The sequence below is a fragment of the Martes martes genome (assembly GCF_963455335.1).
Source record: "Martes martes genome assembly, chromosome: 5".
Taxonomy (NCBI): domain Eukaryota; kingdom Metazoa; phylum Chordata; class Mammalia; order Carnivora; family Mustelidae; genus Martes; species Martes martes.
In genome coordinates this window covers 114,976,393-114,995,565 of record NC_137892.1, presented here as the reverse complement: position 1 = coordinate 114,995,565, position 19,173 = coordinate 114,976,393, and positions in this window count along the sequence as shown.

The window sequence follows — 19,173 nt, the reverse complement described above, 5'->3', positions numbered from 1 at the left end:
CCTGAGGCAGTTTGGTTCTTTAAGTAGTTCAAACACATTCTTGCACCATTCATTTATACTGGATATGAAGAAGATATTTGCTGAGTCTGTGTACTGTTAGCCTCAACATCAGAATGTTGATAAATCCCTAATGAGTAAGGCTTTACTGTAGAAAAGATACTAAAAAGAGGTCAAGAGGGTGTGTGGGAGCAGGATAAATGAGGCTATGCAGCCAAGAATTTAGTGTTGCTGAAAGTGCCACCACTGAGTGTATTGGCTCTCCTAGTAGACCTGGATTCTATCCTGATTCTGCCACTTCCTAACTAGGTCACTGATGGAGTTACTTAAAGCTAGAGCCTCAGTCTCTTAATCTGTAAAAAGGAAGTGATCATGAAAAGTACCTTTTAATGTTGAATGCATGTCAATCACTTTCCTTCATGCCTGCATTAGTAAGTGCTCAACAAAGGGTCTTAGTATCAATAAATACTAGACTGAGTGTTTCTTTCAAACATGGAGGGCAGAGGAAAAATTTTAAAATCTCCAACACTGGGCGCCTGGGTGGCTCAGTGGGTTAAAGCCTCTGCCTTTAGCTCAGGTCATGATCCCGGGATCCTGGGATCGAGCCCCTCATCAGGCTCTTTGCTCAGCAGGGAGCCTGCTTCTTCCCTCTCTCTCTCTGCCTGCCTCTCTGCCTGCTTGTGATCTGTCTGTCAAATAAAGAAATAAAATCTTCAAAAAATAAAAATAAAAATAAAAAAAATAAAATCTCCAACACTTTGAAAGAAGGGTGTTTCCCCCACAAGGTTTTAAGAATTAAACAAGTTACCATGCATTTGTTCATGCTCTCTACCAAAAATCAGTCTAGAGATTTTATGTGTATTATTCACTTAATCCTCACAAAATCCTGCTGAGGTGGACAGTACTATCCCCTTTTACAGAAAAATAAGGTCATGTTGAGAAAGGATGATAATTTATTCCAGGTCACATAACTAGGAGCTCAATCAAGGTCTCTGACTTTAAACCCAGTACTTTCATCAGCTCATCACGTTGTCTCTTTTTCACCAGATCCCTTTGTTCTGCAACGTTTTTAGGTGGTTCAAATTGCATGCACATTTTTGCATCTGTCGCTTGGGTATTGGTCTCTGACCTACTAGGCTCTCTTGTGCCAGGGGTCTGAGGTTACCACCTTCCTCTCAGTCCAGAAGTTAACTTTTAAGAATAAGAAATCTCCTCTCCCTGTTTCTAGTTCCCTCATATGCGCAGATACCTCCTGGAGGAAAGAGTTATTTGTGTATTTATTCAGGATAGACTTAGTGCAACCGGAAGACTGCGTGTGTTTGGCAAAATTGACCCCTCTTTTCCCAAGGGCCATTACAACTATATTTTTATATAAATCCAGCATGGAAACATTTTTTATATTTTGAATAATGTGAATTATTATTATTAACTAAATTAATAATAAATTGTTGATTATTAATTATTATTAAACCTGATTTAAATGCACATACATTTTCATAATCTCATGCTTCCTCTCACCTATAAATTTTGCATTTTCATCTTCATATGAGCTTTTGAGGTAAGTACCTCAAAATATTATTATTATTATTAGTCATTATTCATAATAATGAATGACAGCTATCTATTACCAATTGAAGAATTATGTCAAATAACTTTATACTTAAAGGAGAATAAAAGAACTGAAAATAGTGGGAAATATTTTGTCAACTATAGGACCTTGAGGTCCTGGTACAAGAGCCCCAGTTTAGGAAAGGTAGACACAGCAGGGCACTACCTGGCCCCAGCAAATGTCCTATCTCCTCAGAATAGACTTGGCTTTGAAGTGACACTTATTCCAGCTAAGTAGAATCAAGAGAAAAATCCCACTACTCTGTACATATAGGATCAACATGTTGTGCTGTTATCCTCTCCTCAGCACTCATGAGCTGTTTTTGTGACTGCAGGTTCATACCTTTCCACTGCACCATTTTGCTCAGTCCTACTTCTGACCTATATGCTTTGCGTGGCTGGAGTTACAGCACCTAACTTCAAGAGTTGAGAGAAACTAATTGGTTCTGCAAAGATGTCAGACCCACTGAGTGACTTTTATCTTCAACAACCTAATTAATGAATATTCCCTTCTCTACTGACTTGGTAAGTCATCTGGTGTATATGCGTGTGAAAAAAATTAAGAAGTTAAAATATGAATGCTTGTCAACAGAGGAAACTATACTGACTGAGCAAGTATTCTGTGCCAAATGTTGCATGAGGTGAGATACACACACACACACACACACACACACACATATAATGTCATCTAGGTTTTTTAATTAAAGGTTTTATTCATTTATTTATTTAAGAGAGAGAGGAACAGAGGGAGAGGGACAAGCCGATTCCATGTTGAGTGTGGAGCTGGATTCCACGATCCTGAGATCATGACCTGAACTGAAATCAAGAGTCAGCTACTTAACCTAGTGAGCTAGGCAGGCGCCCTTATCATTTAGTTCTTAACACAACCCTTAGAGCAGTGTTATTATTCCCATTTAAAGGCAAAGAACCTGGGTGCCTGGGTGCCTGGGTGGCTCAGTCGGTTAAGCAGCTGCCTTTGGCTCAGGTCATAATCCCAAGGTCCTGGGATGGAGTCTGCTTTGGGCTCCCTGCTCAACAGAGAGCCTGCTTCTCCCTCTGCGCTGTTCTGCCTATTTGTGCTTTCTAGATCAAATAAATAAATAAAATTAAAAAAAAAATTAAGGCAAAGAATATGGACCCACAGACACAGGGTGACTTCTTCCAATGTCTTGAAGTCTTAGAAACCAGATTTAAATGCACATACATTTTCATAATCTCGTGCTTCCCCTCCCTTATAAATTTTGCATTTTCATCTTCATATGAGCTTTTGAGGTAAGTACCAGTATTATCTCCACTTTACCAGTGAGGATACTGATGCTGAAAAAACTTAAGTAAATTGTTCAAGATGACAGTTTGTATATACAAAAAATAGTATTCTCATTCATGTATGTCTGAGTGCAACAAATTATAAGCATTAGCAGTGGCACTTAGTTTTTAGTGTTTGTTTTTTTAATAAAATACTATGTCCAACTAAGCCAGCTGACCATTGACTTGCAAATTTCAGAAAGAAAGACTGGGACTGAATCAAACTGGAATTATTCTACATGGATGGAGAAGACAGTAGTCTGAAAAATCTGCTCTGATTAGCCACTCAGCAAACTTCTTTTTCCTATTTTGCCTAATCAAGGAGTCACTGACTTCTTCACAGCTTGGGTAAGAACTACTGTGTTTTAATTGAGCAGTGGAAAGAAACTGCAAAGAAAAAACACAGCAGAAAGTGTTTTGCTTGCTAACTCATTACTACTTCTCAGAAAGCAGAGTGATGCCTGGGGTGTGGAGAACAGGGCCCTGGGAAGGGACTGTGAAACCTGATGGTAAATTCTCAGGTTGAGCAGAGATTTGAGGGGGTAAATCCAATTCTGCTCAACTGCTCAACTGCTGAATGACCCGCCAGGGTGTGGGGTGAGGAGGGGAGTTAGTTAAGCTCCTGGGATGTTGAAAGATTAAATAAGTTTGTGCAGGTGATGTATTTGGCATAGATCCTGGTACATAGTAATAAGAATACCATAATTCTCCATTATTATCATAGTGTCAGCTAGAGCAGAGGCTTAACCATATCTAGTCCAGACTTGGACTAGTCTATCTTGGTTCATTCATGGACTTATCCTTTCTTCTTGTTTCTGAAAAGCAGCGGGGGGTGGTGAGGGGCATGATGAGGGCACACAGGATCCTCTTGAGATGCTGCCTGCAGCTTTTCAGAGTAGTTGCTCTGCAGACCAGGTGTTCCAGTCACCAAATCTTTTGCAGGTACTTAGCAAATCAAAGCTGACAGCAGGAGGCTGTCAGCCTGACATATGATAAACACACTCTGTAATTTAGCACTTTAACACAAGGAATGTGCTTGCAGGATGAGTTAATTGCCAAGCTATCAACAAATGAGCACCCTGGAAGCCAGCTGAGAAAGGTCAAAGAAACTTGGGGGTAGTGCGAGGTTTCTAAGCCTAAAGAGAAAGTTGGGTGGGTATGGCCAGTGAGGGGATTGGCTGGTGGTAATACAAACTATATCAACTCCCGACAATATGATTATCTACACGCAAATTAAACAAAAAACAAACAAACCCAAAAACAAAAAAAAAAAAAAAAAAAAAAACCTAACCAAAAGAACAAATCAGAAAGAGCCCTAGAAATAAGGCAATAAAAGCCATTCATTTTACAGGTAGAAAGTGAGACCAGGGGAGATGCAGGGTTTGAGGGACAAGGAATGGCCTGAAAGCTAGAGAGTCAGAGACAAAGCTGGCTGATCTTTTGGGTCTGAATTCAGTTTTCATGCAATCATATGGTTGTTTTCTATGCAATTAGATTTTTATGCTGTGTTTTTTTTTTTTTCTGCTATTAAAATTTTCTTCTGGAATTGACAATGGGCAGCATAGTGTAGACTCTGGCATATCTTGGCCTGGCGGTTACTAGTTCTGTCATCTCAGGCAAATTATTTAGTCTTTCTTGTGCTTCATTTTCCTCAACTCTAAAATGGGTTAATATTAGTACCGATTCCAAAGGATTATTATGACAATTAAATGAGATAATACATGTTAAAGGTTTGAGTTTGTGAAGGTGTGAGTAAACTTCATCTAATGCTATTATTATTGGTCCCAGATTATTGGTTTAGTTTCTTGGTGATGGGTTTGGCTGGGATTTTTGTAGTGACTGAGGACATGGCAGAGACACCAGCTTTCTGATAATTTCCACCAAAGTCCTCTCTTGTAATTCTCAAATTCATATTGAGGGAATAAAGCTATCAAGAGAAAAAAAGCCCTGGACCAGTATTGCAGAATTTGGTTCTGGTCTCAGCTGTGGATTAATTATTGGGTCTACAATGGACCATCTACTTGATTCTTTTGAGTCTTTTTATCTGTAAAGGGGATAAGAATGTCAATCCCATTGTGTTATTGTACGAATCAAAATAATATAATACATGTTAAAGTATTTTGTATGAAATCTGTATAAACAAAATATAAGCTTTGTATTTTTTAACCCAAAACTTCTGATACTTCCTTTTCTCTCAGATCCCTGTTTGTTCTACCACTAAGTCCTACCAATTCTACCTTTAAAACAGATCTCAAATCCAACCAGTTACCTACCTCCACAGCTACTACCTTAATCCAAGTCCTTATCATTTTTCACAGGGTCATTTTCAATAGCCTCCTAATCTATCTCCCTGTGTTCAGTTTTTCTCTTCCAATTTAGTCTCCAAAAAGCAAATTGGCACTTCACTGTGTCACCTGGCCTCCTACACTAGTCTCCTTTCATGACGCACTCCTCACTCAGGCTTGCAAGTTCTCAAATACTTGATGAAAACATCTTTCTGTATGAGAAAAAGTCCATCTTCCATCTCTTGCATTTCCCTTACTGCTCACACAAAACACTTCTGGTCACCAAATACATAGGTGGGTCCCCCACCCCAATACCACATAGTGCTTCCTGACTCCAGCTAGGTGTCCTACAATTTAACTCAGGGCTGACACTATTTACCTGGAGGTAGCATCAGTTCCCCACAATCTAAGGACTCATTCCCAACAGACCTCCCCTAACCTCCTTCTGATGCCCAGCACGGGCCCAGTTTATCACCTGTCCTTCTGACCAACCAGCCCTAGATTAAAGGTTCCACAATACTCTGAGAAACATTACACTTACTTGATTACTGGTTTGTTATGAAAGTATATACTCAAAGATAGCCAGGTAGAAGAGATGCATAAGGCAAAGTATGAGAAAGGTCATGGACCACCTATGCCTCTCTGAATGCACCACTCTCCCCAGACTTCATGGTTCACCAACCTGGAATTTCTCCCAGCCCTCACCTTTTGAGTCTTTATGGAGGCTTCATTACACAGGCATGATTGATTAACTCGTTAGGCATACATGCCTGAACTCAATTGCCAGTCGTCTCCCCTTCCTGGAGGTCAAGGGGTAGGGTTGAAAGTTGCAACCTCTAATCATTTGTTGGTTATCCAGTACCCATCCTTGGGTGCCTTCTATAAATCACCTCATTAACACAACAAAAAACACCTTGACCCCTCCCATCACAGGAAATCCAAGGGTTTTGGTAGCTCTGTGCCAGAAACAGGAAGATAAAATAAATGCATATATATTCATGTGCATATACATATGCATATATAAGATATATTTGTAGTGAGATATATATATATATCTCACTACAAATCATAATGTCTTACTTTCCCACTTCACAATATTACATACAATGTTTCTTCCCCTTGAAATGATCTTGTTTCCATTCTTTTCTGGAATAATTTCTTATTTTTGAGGTCTCAATTTAATTGTTGCCTTAGGGAGGATTCACATGACCCTGCAATCTACATCAACTGCCTTTAAGACCTGGGTGTCTCAGTGGGTTAAAGCCTCTGCCTTCGGTCAGGTAATGATCCCAGGGTCCTGGGATCCAGCCAGTGCCAGGCTCTCTGCTAAGCAGAGAGCCTGCTTCCCACCCAGCCTCTGCCTGCCTCTCTGCCTACTTGTGGTCTCTGTCTGTCAAAATAAATAAATAAATAATCTTTATTTAAAAAAAAAAAAAAAAAAACCCACCTTTTTTTTAACCTTATGCACTTTTTACCTCATTTTTTTCCTTTGTAGCACTTACCTTTTAAATTGTATGCTGATTTTTTTTTTTTAATGTAATTCTCCCACTCAGTTTTAAGCTATAATGGCAATATAAGCTATTTATAAGCTATAATGGCAAGGACCATATATGTATAACACATGTTTGTATCACTTGAAGCTAGTACAGTATCTGGTATTAAGGACTCACTGTGACTTTCAAGATGGAGAGCTGGTGAAGGGATGAGAGGAAGGTCGCCGAGAAATTCCCCATCTCAAATTCAACCCCGAAATTCTATTTCCAAGTAGGATAAAGTAAGTACTAAGAAGCTCTTGCTTCTACCTAGCAACCACATATAACAGAATCAAAATTTAGAAATATTGGAAAAAAATACATTGGAAAAGGTATGGTAGCATAGATAGATAATTAATATTCCGGAGAGGGAACAGCCCCACTTCTAGGTGGGCTTTTTCTAGAGACATTTGCCAAATCTGAGAGTAGGGTGTCAGTCTGGCTTGCTATTGCCAACAGGATACTTCTAAGAGAGAGAGAAACCCATGGAGTTTCAGGTTATGGTTGCTACTGTGGCAATGTGAAACCTATAACACTTCTCACTTCTCTAATTCCACGCTTGGTATTGACACCAGCATAGTTCTGTACCCACGCAGCACCCCCCCCCACACACACACAGCTTTATTGAGGAATAGTGAACAAATAAAAAAAATTTTTTTTGAGATTTCATTTATTTATTTGAAAGAGAGAGTGTTAGTGCATGAGCAGGGGGAGGGGGAGACGGAGAGGAGATCATCTCAAGCAGACTCTCCTCTGCACACCGAGCCCAACATGGGCTCCATCCCACAATCCTGAGATCAAGACCTGAGCTGAAATCAAGAGTTGGATGCTTAACCAACTAAGCCACCCAGGTGCCCGTGAACAAATAAAAATTTTATATATTTAAAGGGTGTAAAGTAATGTTTTGATATACGTTTATGCTATGGAATGACTACCAAAATCAGGCTAATTAACATACTCATCACCTCACAAAGTTAGTTTCTTTCTTTCTTTCATCCCCCCCCCTCCTTTTTTTTTGGTGGTGAGAATAGTTGCTACTTTTCTAGAAAATTTCAAGTATTATTTCTAGAAAATTTCAATACAGAATTATTAACTATACTCACCACGCTTTACTTGAATCTCTAGGTTTTATTCATATTATAAGCAAAAGTTTGTACCATTTGACCAACATCTTTCCAACCCTCCTTCTGCCCCCACTCACTGGTAACCACTATTCTAATCTCTGTTACTATTACTTTGACATTTGTAGATTCCACATATAGAAGAAATCATGCAGTGTTTATCTTTCTTTGTCTGGCTTATTTCACTAAGCATAATGTCCTCTGGGTTAATCCAAGTTGTTACAAATAGAAGGATTCCCTCTTTTTTTAACAGGCTGGATAATATTCCAGTGTGTGTATGTATTTTATATTTTCTTTATCCATTCATACAACCATGGACACTTAGGCTATTTTCAGATCTTGGCTATTATGAATAATGATTTGGTGAACATAGGAATGCAGATATCTCTTCAATATACTGATTTCATTTTTCCAGGATATATACCCAAAAGTGGGATTGCTGGATTATATGATACTTTGATTTCTTTTTTAAAGATTTATTTATTGGGCACCTAGGTGGCTCAGTCGTTAAGCATTCGCCTTTGGCTCAGGTCATGATCTCAGGGTCCTGGGATCGGGCCCCACATTAGGCTCCCTGCTCAGTGGGAAGCCTGCTTCTCCCACTCCCACTCTCCCTGCTTGTGTTCCCTCTCTCACTGTCTATATGTGAAATAAATACAAATCTTTAAAGATTAATTTATTTATTTTAGAAAGAGGGAGAGAGACCGTGCAAGTGGGGGGAAGGGTAGAGGAAGAGAGAGAGACAATCTCAAGCAGACTCCTTACTGAGCAAGGTGCCTGACATGGGACTCAGTCTCACAAACCTGAGGTCATGATCTGAGCCAAAAGCAAGAGTTGGAAGCTTAACAAACTGAGCCACCCAGGCACCCTGATACTTTGATTTTTAATTCTTTGAGGACACTTCGACTGTTTTCCATTCTGGGTGTGCCAGTTTACATTTCCACCAACTATAAACATGGTTCAATTTTCTCCACATCCTCAACATTTGTTATCTCTTTTTGAGGATAGCCATTCTCACAAGTGTGAGCTTATATTTGTTTCACTGTGGTTTTGATTTGTATTTCCCTGATGATTAGCAATATTGGGCATCTTTTTCATGTACCTATTGGCCATTTGTATGCCTTCTTTGGAAAAATTTCTATTTTCTGCCTATTTTTAAATTGGACTTCGTATTTATTTTATTTATTTTTTTGGTATAGAGTTTTATGAATACTTTATATATTTTAGACTTTAACCTCTTTTCAGATATATGATTTGAAAATAGTTTTTCCCACTCTATAGATTGCCTTTTTATGTTGTTGATGGTTTTACTGTGCAGAGCTTTTTAGTTTCATACAGTCAGACTTATTAATATTTACTTTTGTTGATTGTACTTTTGGTGTCAGATCCAGAAAATCATTACCAAGATCAGTGTCAAGGAGCCTTTTCACTATGTTTTCTTCTAGGAGGTTTCCGATTTCAGATTTTATGTCTCTGTAAAGCACTTTGGGTTAATTTCTGGGACTGGTATAAGATGGGGGTCCAGATTTTTTTGCATGTGGATATTCAGTTTGTACCAGTTCCATTTAAGAGATTATTCTTTCCCCATTGTGTATTATTAGTGCCCTTGGAAAAGATTAGTTGACCATATATGCATGGCTTATTTGGGGGCTCCATTCTGTTCCATTGGTCAGCGTGTATATTTTCATGCCAGTACCATACTGTTTTGTTTTGTTTTAGAAAGAGAGAGAGCACAAGCGGTGGGAGGGGAGGGGCAGAGAGAGAGGGAGGGAGAGAATCTTAAGCAGGCTCCATATTCAGTGTAGGTTCCATCATGGGGTTCAATCTCATGACTCTGATATCATTACCTGATACAAAATCAAGAGTTAAGGGGCACCTGGGTGATTCAGTTGTTAAGTGTCTACCTTTGGCTCAGGTCATGATCCCAGAATCCAGGGATCAAGCCCAGCATAGGGCTCCCTGCTCAACGGAAAGCCTGCTTCTTCCTCTCCAACTCCTCCTACTTGTATCTCCTCTCTCACTGTGTCTCTCTCTGTCAAATAAATAAATAAAATCTTAAAAAAAAGAATCAAGAGTTAGAAGCCTACCTTGCTGAGCCACCCAGGTACCTCAGTACCATCGTGTTTTGATGACTATAGCTTCATAATATGCTTTGAAATTAGGCAGTGTGTTGCTTCCACCTTTGTTCTTGCTAAATATTGCTTTACCTACTCAAGGTTGTTTGCAGTTCCATACAAATTTCAGGATTGTCTGTTCTATTGCTGTGAAAAATACCATAGGAATTTTGACAGGAATTGCAGTGACTCTGTGGATTGCTTTTGGGTAGTATGTACATTTTACTGCAATCTCTGTCAAATAAAAAAATAAAAAATCTTTAAAAAAAAATACTGATTCAATCATACTACTTGTTATTGGTCTGTTTAGGTCTTCTTTTTCTTTGTGATTCAGATTTGGTAGGTTATTAAAATATTAAATATTTTAATCCATAAACATAGGATATATTTCCATTTATGTCTTCAGATTCATTCATAATATTTTACAATTTTCGGTATATGGATCTTTCACCTTTTTGGTTAAATTTATTTATGTTTTATTCTATTTGATATTACTATAAATGGGATTGTTTTCTTAATTCATTTTTTGATAACTCATTGTTGGTGTGTAGAAATACCACTGATTTTTTATATGTTAATTTTGTATCCCATAACTGTGCTGAATTTGTATATTAGTTCTGTTCATTTTTTGATGGAGTCTTTAGGTATTTCTATATATAAAATTATATCATCTACAATTTTATTTCTTCCTTTCCTCTGGATGCCTTTTATTTCTTTTTCTTGCCTTTTTGCTCTGGTGAGGACTTCCAGATCTATGTTGAATATGAGTGCTAAGAGTGGGCACACTTATCTTTTTCCTGAACTTAGAGGAAAAACTTTCAGTCATTCACCATTGAGTATAATATTATCTGTAGACTTATCATATATGGTCTGTATTATGTTGAGGTAACTGTCTTCTATATCCAATTTTTCAAAGAGTTTTAAATCATGTTGAATTTTGTCAGATTTTTTTTATCTATAGAGATAATCATGTGATTTTTATTTTTCTATTAATATGGTGTATCATATTTATTGATTTGTGTATATTGAATCATGCTTCCTTCCCAGGGATGAGTCCCTCTTGATCATGGTTTAAGAGCCTTTTAATGTGCTGTTGAATTCAGTTTGCTATTATTTTGTTAAGGATTTTTGCATCCAGGATCATCAGAAATATGAGGTGCAGTTTTCTTTTTTTCTTTCTATAGTGTCCTTGCCTCACTTAAGGTAATGTGGTCTCCTAAAATGAGTTTGGAAGAATACCTTTCTCTTTCATTTTTTGGAAGAATTTGAAAAGGATTGGTGTTAATTCTATTTTAAATGTTTGTTAGAATTCACCAGTGAAATCATCTGGTCCTGGATTTTCCTTTCTAGCACTTTTTTTCTTTCTTCCTTTAAAAAAAAAAAAAAAATTACTGATTCGGGGCTGCCTGGGTGGCTCAGTGGGTTTAAGCCTCTGCCTTCAGCTCAGGTCATGATCTCAGGGTCCTGGGATCGAGCCCCGCATCAGGCTCTCTGCTCAGCAGGGAGCCTGCTTCCCCCTCTCTCTCTCTGCCTACCTCTCTGCCTACTTGCAGTCTCTGTCAAATAAAAAAATAAAAAATCTTTAAAAAATTACTGATTCAATCATACTACTCGTTATTGGTCTGTTTAGGTCTTTTTCTTTGTGATTCAGACTTGGTAGGTTATTTGTTTCCAGATATTTATCAATTTTATCTAGACTATCCAATTTGTTGGTCTATAATTATTCATAGCAACCTCATGATTTTTAGTATTCCTACAGTATTAGTGGTAAAGTCTCCTCTTCCATTTCTGATTTTATTTGAATTTTCCCTTGTATTTTTCTTGGTTAATCTACCTAAAGATTTGTCAATTTTGTTTGTATTTTAAAAATCCAGCTTAGTTTGATCTTCTATATTATTTTCCTGGTATCTATTTTCTTTATTTAAAGTCTTAACTTCGTTATTTCCTTCCTTCTGCTAACTTTGAGGTTAGTTTGTTCTTTTTCTAGTTCTTTAAGGTCTTCATTTGAGATAGGTTGTTCATTTAGATATTTCTTTTTTCTTCAAATAAGTAGTTACCACTATAAACTTTCCTCTTAGAAATGCTTTGCTGCATCCCATAAGAGGTTCAGGTAAACAGTCTTATTGCCTCTCTTATACTGTGTTTTCATTTTCATTTGTCTCAAGATATTTAAAATTTTCTATTTCTTTTTTGACTGAGTATTTAGGAATGTGATGTGTAATTTCCATCTATTTGTGACTTTTCCAGTTTTTCTTCTAATACTGATTTCTAGTTTTATATTATTGTGGTTGGAAAAGATACTTGATACAATTTTAATCTTCTTCAATTTGTTAATACTTGTTTTGTTACCTAACAAATGATCTATTCCTTAGAATGCTCCACATGCACTTAGAAAGAATGTGTATTCTGCCACTTAGATGGACTCTTCTGTGTGTCTGTTAGGTTCTTTTGGTCTAAAATTTAGTTCAAATCCAATAATTCCTTATTAATTTTGTCTACATAATTTATCCATTGTTGAAAGTGGTATATTAAAGTTCTCTACTATCACTGTATTTTGTCTATTTCTCCCTTTAGATTTGTTAATATTGGCTTTCTATATTTAGGTACTCTAATATTGGGTGCATACATACTTACAGTCTTTTTATCCTCTTGATGATTTTTCATCCCTTTGCTCATCCTATATGTTTTGTTAAATCTGAAGTGACCCTTGTATAGGCAACATGTAGTGGAGTCTTGCTTTTCATCCATTTAGCCATTGTATGTTTTTTGAATGGAGAATTTAATTCATTTACATTTAAAGGAATTGCTAATAGGTAAGGCCTTATTGACATTTTGTTAATTGTTTCTGCCATTTTGTAGTTCTTTTATTTATTCTCTCTCTCTCTATTATCTTCTTGTGTGCTGTAACTGTCCCTCAGAACAATGTACTGACCAAACATGCTTGAACACGTACCAGCAACAGGCCTCTGGAGGAGAGGATGATATACATCCTTGAAGCCCAACAGCTGAGAAGGCCTGGCCAGCTCAGGATGGAATACCACCTGCTTCTTTTTTCTGTTATCTCCCCTTCTCCAGAGATCACCTGTAGTTAATTAGGTGATTCCTTTAAATGTGTTTACTCAACCACAAATCCTATACTACTTGATCAGACATATCTTGTTTATCTATAATCTCCTTCAACTCCTTTGTTGACTGTTATTTGTATCTAATAAATCCAGACTGAGGAGTTGTTCTGAGCAGGTCTTCTCAACTTCCAAACCCTGCTCCCATTCTCTTGAAGCTGACTTGTTTGTGCCTCATTCTCCTGTGTGGCCATTGGAAAGTGGCAAGTGGTCGTTGGAAAGGGGCAGTGTGCTTTGATGACTTTCTGTAATGGTATGCTTTAATTTCTCTTTCTTTTCCTTTTGTATATTCAACAGGATATTTGTAATAGAAATAAAATGCATAAAAATGATAGCTCAGAGGTTGGAAAGTGGTAAAAAAAAAAAAAAAACAACTGTGGTAAGGTTCCTACAATACTTGAGAAGTACCAATGATTTAAGGTAGAATATTTAAGTTCAGGATACCTATTGTAATCTCCAGGGTGACCACAAAAATAATAAGGCAAAACAGTTTACCCAAGAAGCTAATGGAAGAAATAAAATCATGTGAAATGTTAAAATAATATGGAATAATAAAAACACTTCATGAAAAAAGAATGTAGAACAGAAGGAATAAATAAATAAGAAACATGGAACAAAAAAAAATGAATAAAAGAAATGAATACCAAGATAGTGGGCTTAAATAAAATTATACCAATAATTATATTATATGTGATTGGATTTAGCAGTCTAGGCAAACGACAAAGGTTGTTGACTTACTAAGACAAACAACAAAAAACAAACCAACAAGTATATCTGTTTACAAGAGCCACATTGTAAAAATAAGGTCCTTGAATGCTTGGCATTAAATATGTGAGAAGATATACCTCTTTTAGTAAGTGATAAAAAAGAGCAGACAAAAAAAGCAGAATATAGAATTAATGTTTACAAAAACATAACACTCAGCAAGTACAGAATACAAGTTATTTTTTAGTGCATATGGACCACTTACTAAAATAGACACTTGTCTAAGCCAAAAATAATACATTTCAAAATATTGAAATTATAGAGTATATGTTCTCTTAGTAGAATTATAGAAGTCAACAACAGAAAGATAATTAGATAATTCCCAAATGTCCAGATATTAAGTAGCATACTACTTAATAGCCTATTGGTCAAAGAAGCCACAATGAAAATTAGAAAATATTTCGAAATTGAGTAAAATAGAAAAAATGACATAAATTCATTTAAAATTACTTTATGGCCAGGGCCCTTGAAGTTGAAGATTTTAGAAGTAAAATAAAATTGAAAAATCTTATGGTCAGATGGTATATTTATTTGTCAGAGCTGCCATAAAAAAGTACCAAAGACTGGGTGGCTTAAACAACAGAAACTTATTTTTCTCACAGTTCTGGAGGCTAGAAGTCCAAGATCAAGGTTTCAGCAATTTTGGTTCTTTTGAGGCCCCTCTCTTTGGCTTGCAGATGGCCACTTTTTTGCTGTGGCTCCACATGGTCTTTCCTCTGTGCACACACACCCCTGATGTCTTTTCTAATAGGGACATCTCATATTGGATGAGGGCCCAATCATACAACCTCAGTTAACCTTAATCGCCACCTCTTTAAAGTCCCGGTCTCTAAATATAGGCACACTGGAGGTTAATACTTAAACATATGTCCTTTGACAGGGGACATAATTTAGTCCATAGAAGATGAAAACAGCTTGGCCAGGCTTCTCTACATCATTAAGACTGGAAAAAGAGAAGAGGCAGAGATGAAGATAAAAGGGAAACACTTGGGGCGCCTGGGGGGCTCAGTGGGTTAAATCCTCTGCTTTCGGCTCAGGTCATGATCCCAGGGTCCTGGGATCGAGTCCCACATCGGGCTCTCTGCTTAGCGGGGGAGCCTGTTTTCTCCTCTTTCTCTCCTCCTGCCTTTCTGCCTACTTGTGATCTCTGTCTGTCAAATAAATAAAATCTTTACAAAAATAATAAAAGGGAAACACTTCTTAGAAAAACAGAGGTTCAGGAAAGGAAAACCTTAATAAATGAGCTATTGTCTGCAGTCAAAAGGCTACAAAGAGTGACAACTATAATATCACTAGCCATTAACATTTGTTACCTGCTTATTGTTAGAATTTTCTTGATGATTAAATAAAATAATCTATAATACTCCAACAAAATTCAGAGCATATACCAAGCATTCAAGAAATGCCACACATTTGTAATTATTTCTGAGCTTTGTTCTTGCCAGTGGAAGAAAGGGGCATGCAATGTCTCAGGAGCTGAATTGTGTTTAAAATGTGCTATTAAAATGTATGGGGTAGTGTTATCAAGTTTTTTTCAAGAAGCATAATGGCAAATGGAGGTTAGAAGAAATCTGCTGATGTATAATAGAAAGTACCGGTTGTCACGGTGAATCAAACCTTGAAGTACACAGAACATGTTTCATTTTATTTTAATTCTTATCCAAATGTCTATAAAAGTATTCTCGCATTTGGAAAAGAATACAAGTAAGCAATGAAAAATTGATTTCTCACTAAGAGGATATTTGGCAAATATGATGTAAATATGTATAAGCAGGAGAACAAAAAATGGTTTTGTTTTATTTTAGTTGAGAGTAAAAGGAGACAGGATAGAATTATACCATGGACAAGTTTCTGTATTTTGTCCTTCAAAGTCTCCACCACCCTTTCCATTTCAAGGGAAAGCCTGTGATACAGTTAACAACAAGCACCCTTTATTGAACACTTACTGTATGCCACTATAATGAAGTGCTGCAGCATTGCTGAGTACAGACCTGGAGTTTTCAGAACTGTCACTTTGTCCTCTGCAGGAGGAGGCCAGGTTAGGTACCCCACCCTTAACCCTCCCATCCATTCCTCTTTCTCTGCCCTCTAGGGCCATTCCCATTATTCAAACCTCTAGATCCAATCTCATGACTTCAGTAAAAACATCCTAAGTAATGTCCCTATTTCTGGTCAGTCCCCAATCAAAGTTATCCTCCATATACACTGCTGCCATACTTTGGTTTTCTGAAACACGGCCTGGAATTTGTGACTTCTTTGCTAAAACTGCAGCAACAACAAAATCATGCCTCCAGATCATATTCAGAATGAAATCTCCATTCACTCTAAGCTGCCTTTCCTACCTTCCCTTTCAATTTACTCTCACAGTTATTGGTCTCCAGCCATTGGAGATCACTACTTTACATTACATAAGGATGTCCTATAATTCCTCACATCCATGCCTTGGCTCACGCTGCTCTTTGGACTATCCTCCCATATGATATATCCCCATCTATCAAAATTACTCTATATACTTTGAGGCCAATATCAGCTCCTCTTTCCAGAAATCTGGAAATCTTTCCAGGGATACAGAGTCCCATTTCTCCCAGAGAACTCTTTGTCTTTACTGTCACATTTGACATGGTTATCTTATTGGTTTCCCAGAAGATAAGCAGTTTAAAGACACTGACCATGGACTATTTCTATTTCCACTGCTTTATAGTAGCCTCTCCTCAAAAAGTATTTGCTTTGGTTGAAGAGATAATTCTATGATACACGTACTTCACAGTCATAGTATTTACTAAATATGGCTACTATAGAATTTGGGCAGAAAGGAAGGGAAGTAGCTTAGTTTTAGAAAGTCTGTGTAACTTTAGAGTCAGAATTCCTTTCTCCTATTGAAAGAATATTGGAAAGATTTACTTGGAAAGTTTGTGTTGTGAAAATCAAAGTGAAGATTACAGAGGTTGTTTTTGGTTTTTTTTTTTTTTCTCTCTAATAAAAAACTACCTCACAAATCATAGCTGAAACAAACAAAAAATGGGACAAGGGCAGGCAAGTGTGGGAAACAGAGAAGGTTAGAATTCCCATTTATTTTATACACAGGGAAACTAAGGCAAGAGATATTTTTAGGGCATACTCTTTATGATATTGTAATAGTGGATTCATGACACTATGAATTTGGTTAAGTACCCAAAACTTTAGAGCACAAAAAGCGAACCTTAATAAATGTAAATTATACACAATTTAGAAGATTGGGGGATCTCAGAATGGAACACAGAGTAAGACAAAATACTTTTCACTATTACAAATATATGAAATAATCTTACTTAAGGGGAAGGGGGCAAAAGGTCCTGGCCTAACTAACTTTGGACATGAATAGAATCTGTTAAGACCAAAGGCAAAAGAAACAGCGCATAGGCACTGAATTCTAGATGATAAGGTTTTTTTTCCCATGGGAACATAGTTAACAGTTCTGACAACACTTTACATATATACTGAAACTGAACAGAACAACTAAATGGTGGGTGGTGGGAGCCAGGTTTCTCACTATTGGAGTAAAAAGTTAGAGATGAGCAAGGTAGAAAGGCTAAAATAATCCATGTGGTAATGGATTATAGTTGGAAACATAAGTATGAACTCATAGTTAGATTTAATATAGGTACTAATGGCGTCATATAGAAATATTTATAGATATGTGAATGCATATATAATATATATATATTATGCACACTTATATTTCCTTATTCAGTCAGCTGAGAGGTCCTACATGCAAGCAACCCCCATGGAAACCAGAATAACTAATGCTAAAAAGAAATGGAGCTCCATGGAGAAATGGCTGATTTTAGAATTGTGCTAGAAGTACAAGATGGGCCTAGAGCATTTTGTGCCAGAAAGTAGTGCAAAAATCAAAACAAAAAAAAAAAACCAACCAAAAAATCCACAATGATTATGTCAAAGGGACACAGGAACCAGCTGAAAGGACCCTTAATAGCCAAAGCCAGAATCGTTTTGTTACAGGATTTCTTCTCCCTCGGTGCCCATGGTTTTTTGTCAAGCTGCTTCGAAGAATGAAGAGGCGGACCAGACAGAGTGGTGGGCAGCAAAGCAAGGTTTATTGATTGATAACAAAGTGATCTTACAAAGCTCCTGAAGAGGGAGGGGACCCAACAGGGTTGCCTCGGGAATTTCTAAGTCTTAGGGGTTTTTATGGGCTTGTTGGCAGGCCCTTTTAATCTGATCAACCTTCCCTGTACCTCATGCAGTCAGTTTTTTGTCACATGGAAAAGGGTGGAGGGCTCCTTCCAAGGTGGGGTAAAATCCTTTTAAAGGTGGTTTCCTCTTAGGGTGGGGAGCACCTTGCCCCTGCCTGCCTGCCTTCCAAATATCTTTCTTCAGTTCCAACAAAAAATAAATAAATTAGCATTTGATTATAATTCAAAGTATAAAGTAAATATCCATGGGTCCATACTGATATAAGCAAGTAAACAATGATATAAGTGATAAATAAATAAGTGTTTAAATAAATAATTGAAGGTAGAGACACGTCTCTTGGCCAGAAGGATTTCAATGAATTTATTTACATACTCTACCCTCAACATTATCAATATTGGTTCATCGGTTGTAACAAATATAGTAATTAACACAAGATGTTTGTAATATGGGCAACTGGATGTGCGGCATATGGACCCTCTCTGTACTATTTTAGCAATTTTCTGTAAATCTAAAACTACTGTAAAATTAAAAGTTTATTTAAAATAGGATGGAAAAATATTCCTAACTGAAGTGAAAATCTGGTTTTATACTGCTCTTGCTTCAGAGACATCTGTTAGCATATTTGGAATTGCTCGTGTTCAGATATGCACTTGGTGCCAAGAAAATGCTTCCAAAATAATGGCCCCTGAACAAAAAGTCAGCTTTAGTAAAACAGTTTCGTGGTTCACAGTTTAATGGGCTGGAGCCAGCTCCTGTAGTTGGTAACTAGAATCCCTCTCCTATTTAACTTGTCCAATTACAGCAAAAACAGCTCACCAACATAGGAACGGTTTTGTAAGAAAAGAAAAAAATGAGGATTGTGTGACTTAGTACCTGTCTTAGCTGTATTGGCTTTAAGGCTTTAAGTTTTTCACTGAAGAGAGAGGAAAAACACTTTGGAATAGTGAGCTGCTTGTATATTTTTGTACCTCGTATATCACCTTTACCCTATGTTTCACTGTATTACCAGGGTTTGTATTTATGGGAAAGGGGACACAGCAACTGTGTTTAGAGATCTGATTTAGAGTCTTTTTCATATGATGTGTATTGTAAAAGAGAGTCCCCATTAATCCTTTGGCTTATGGGTTTGT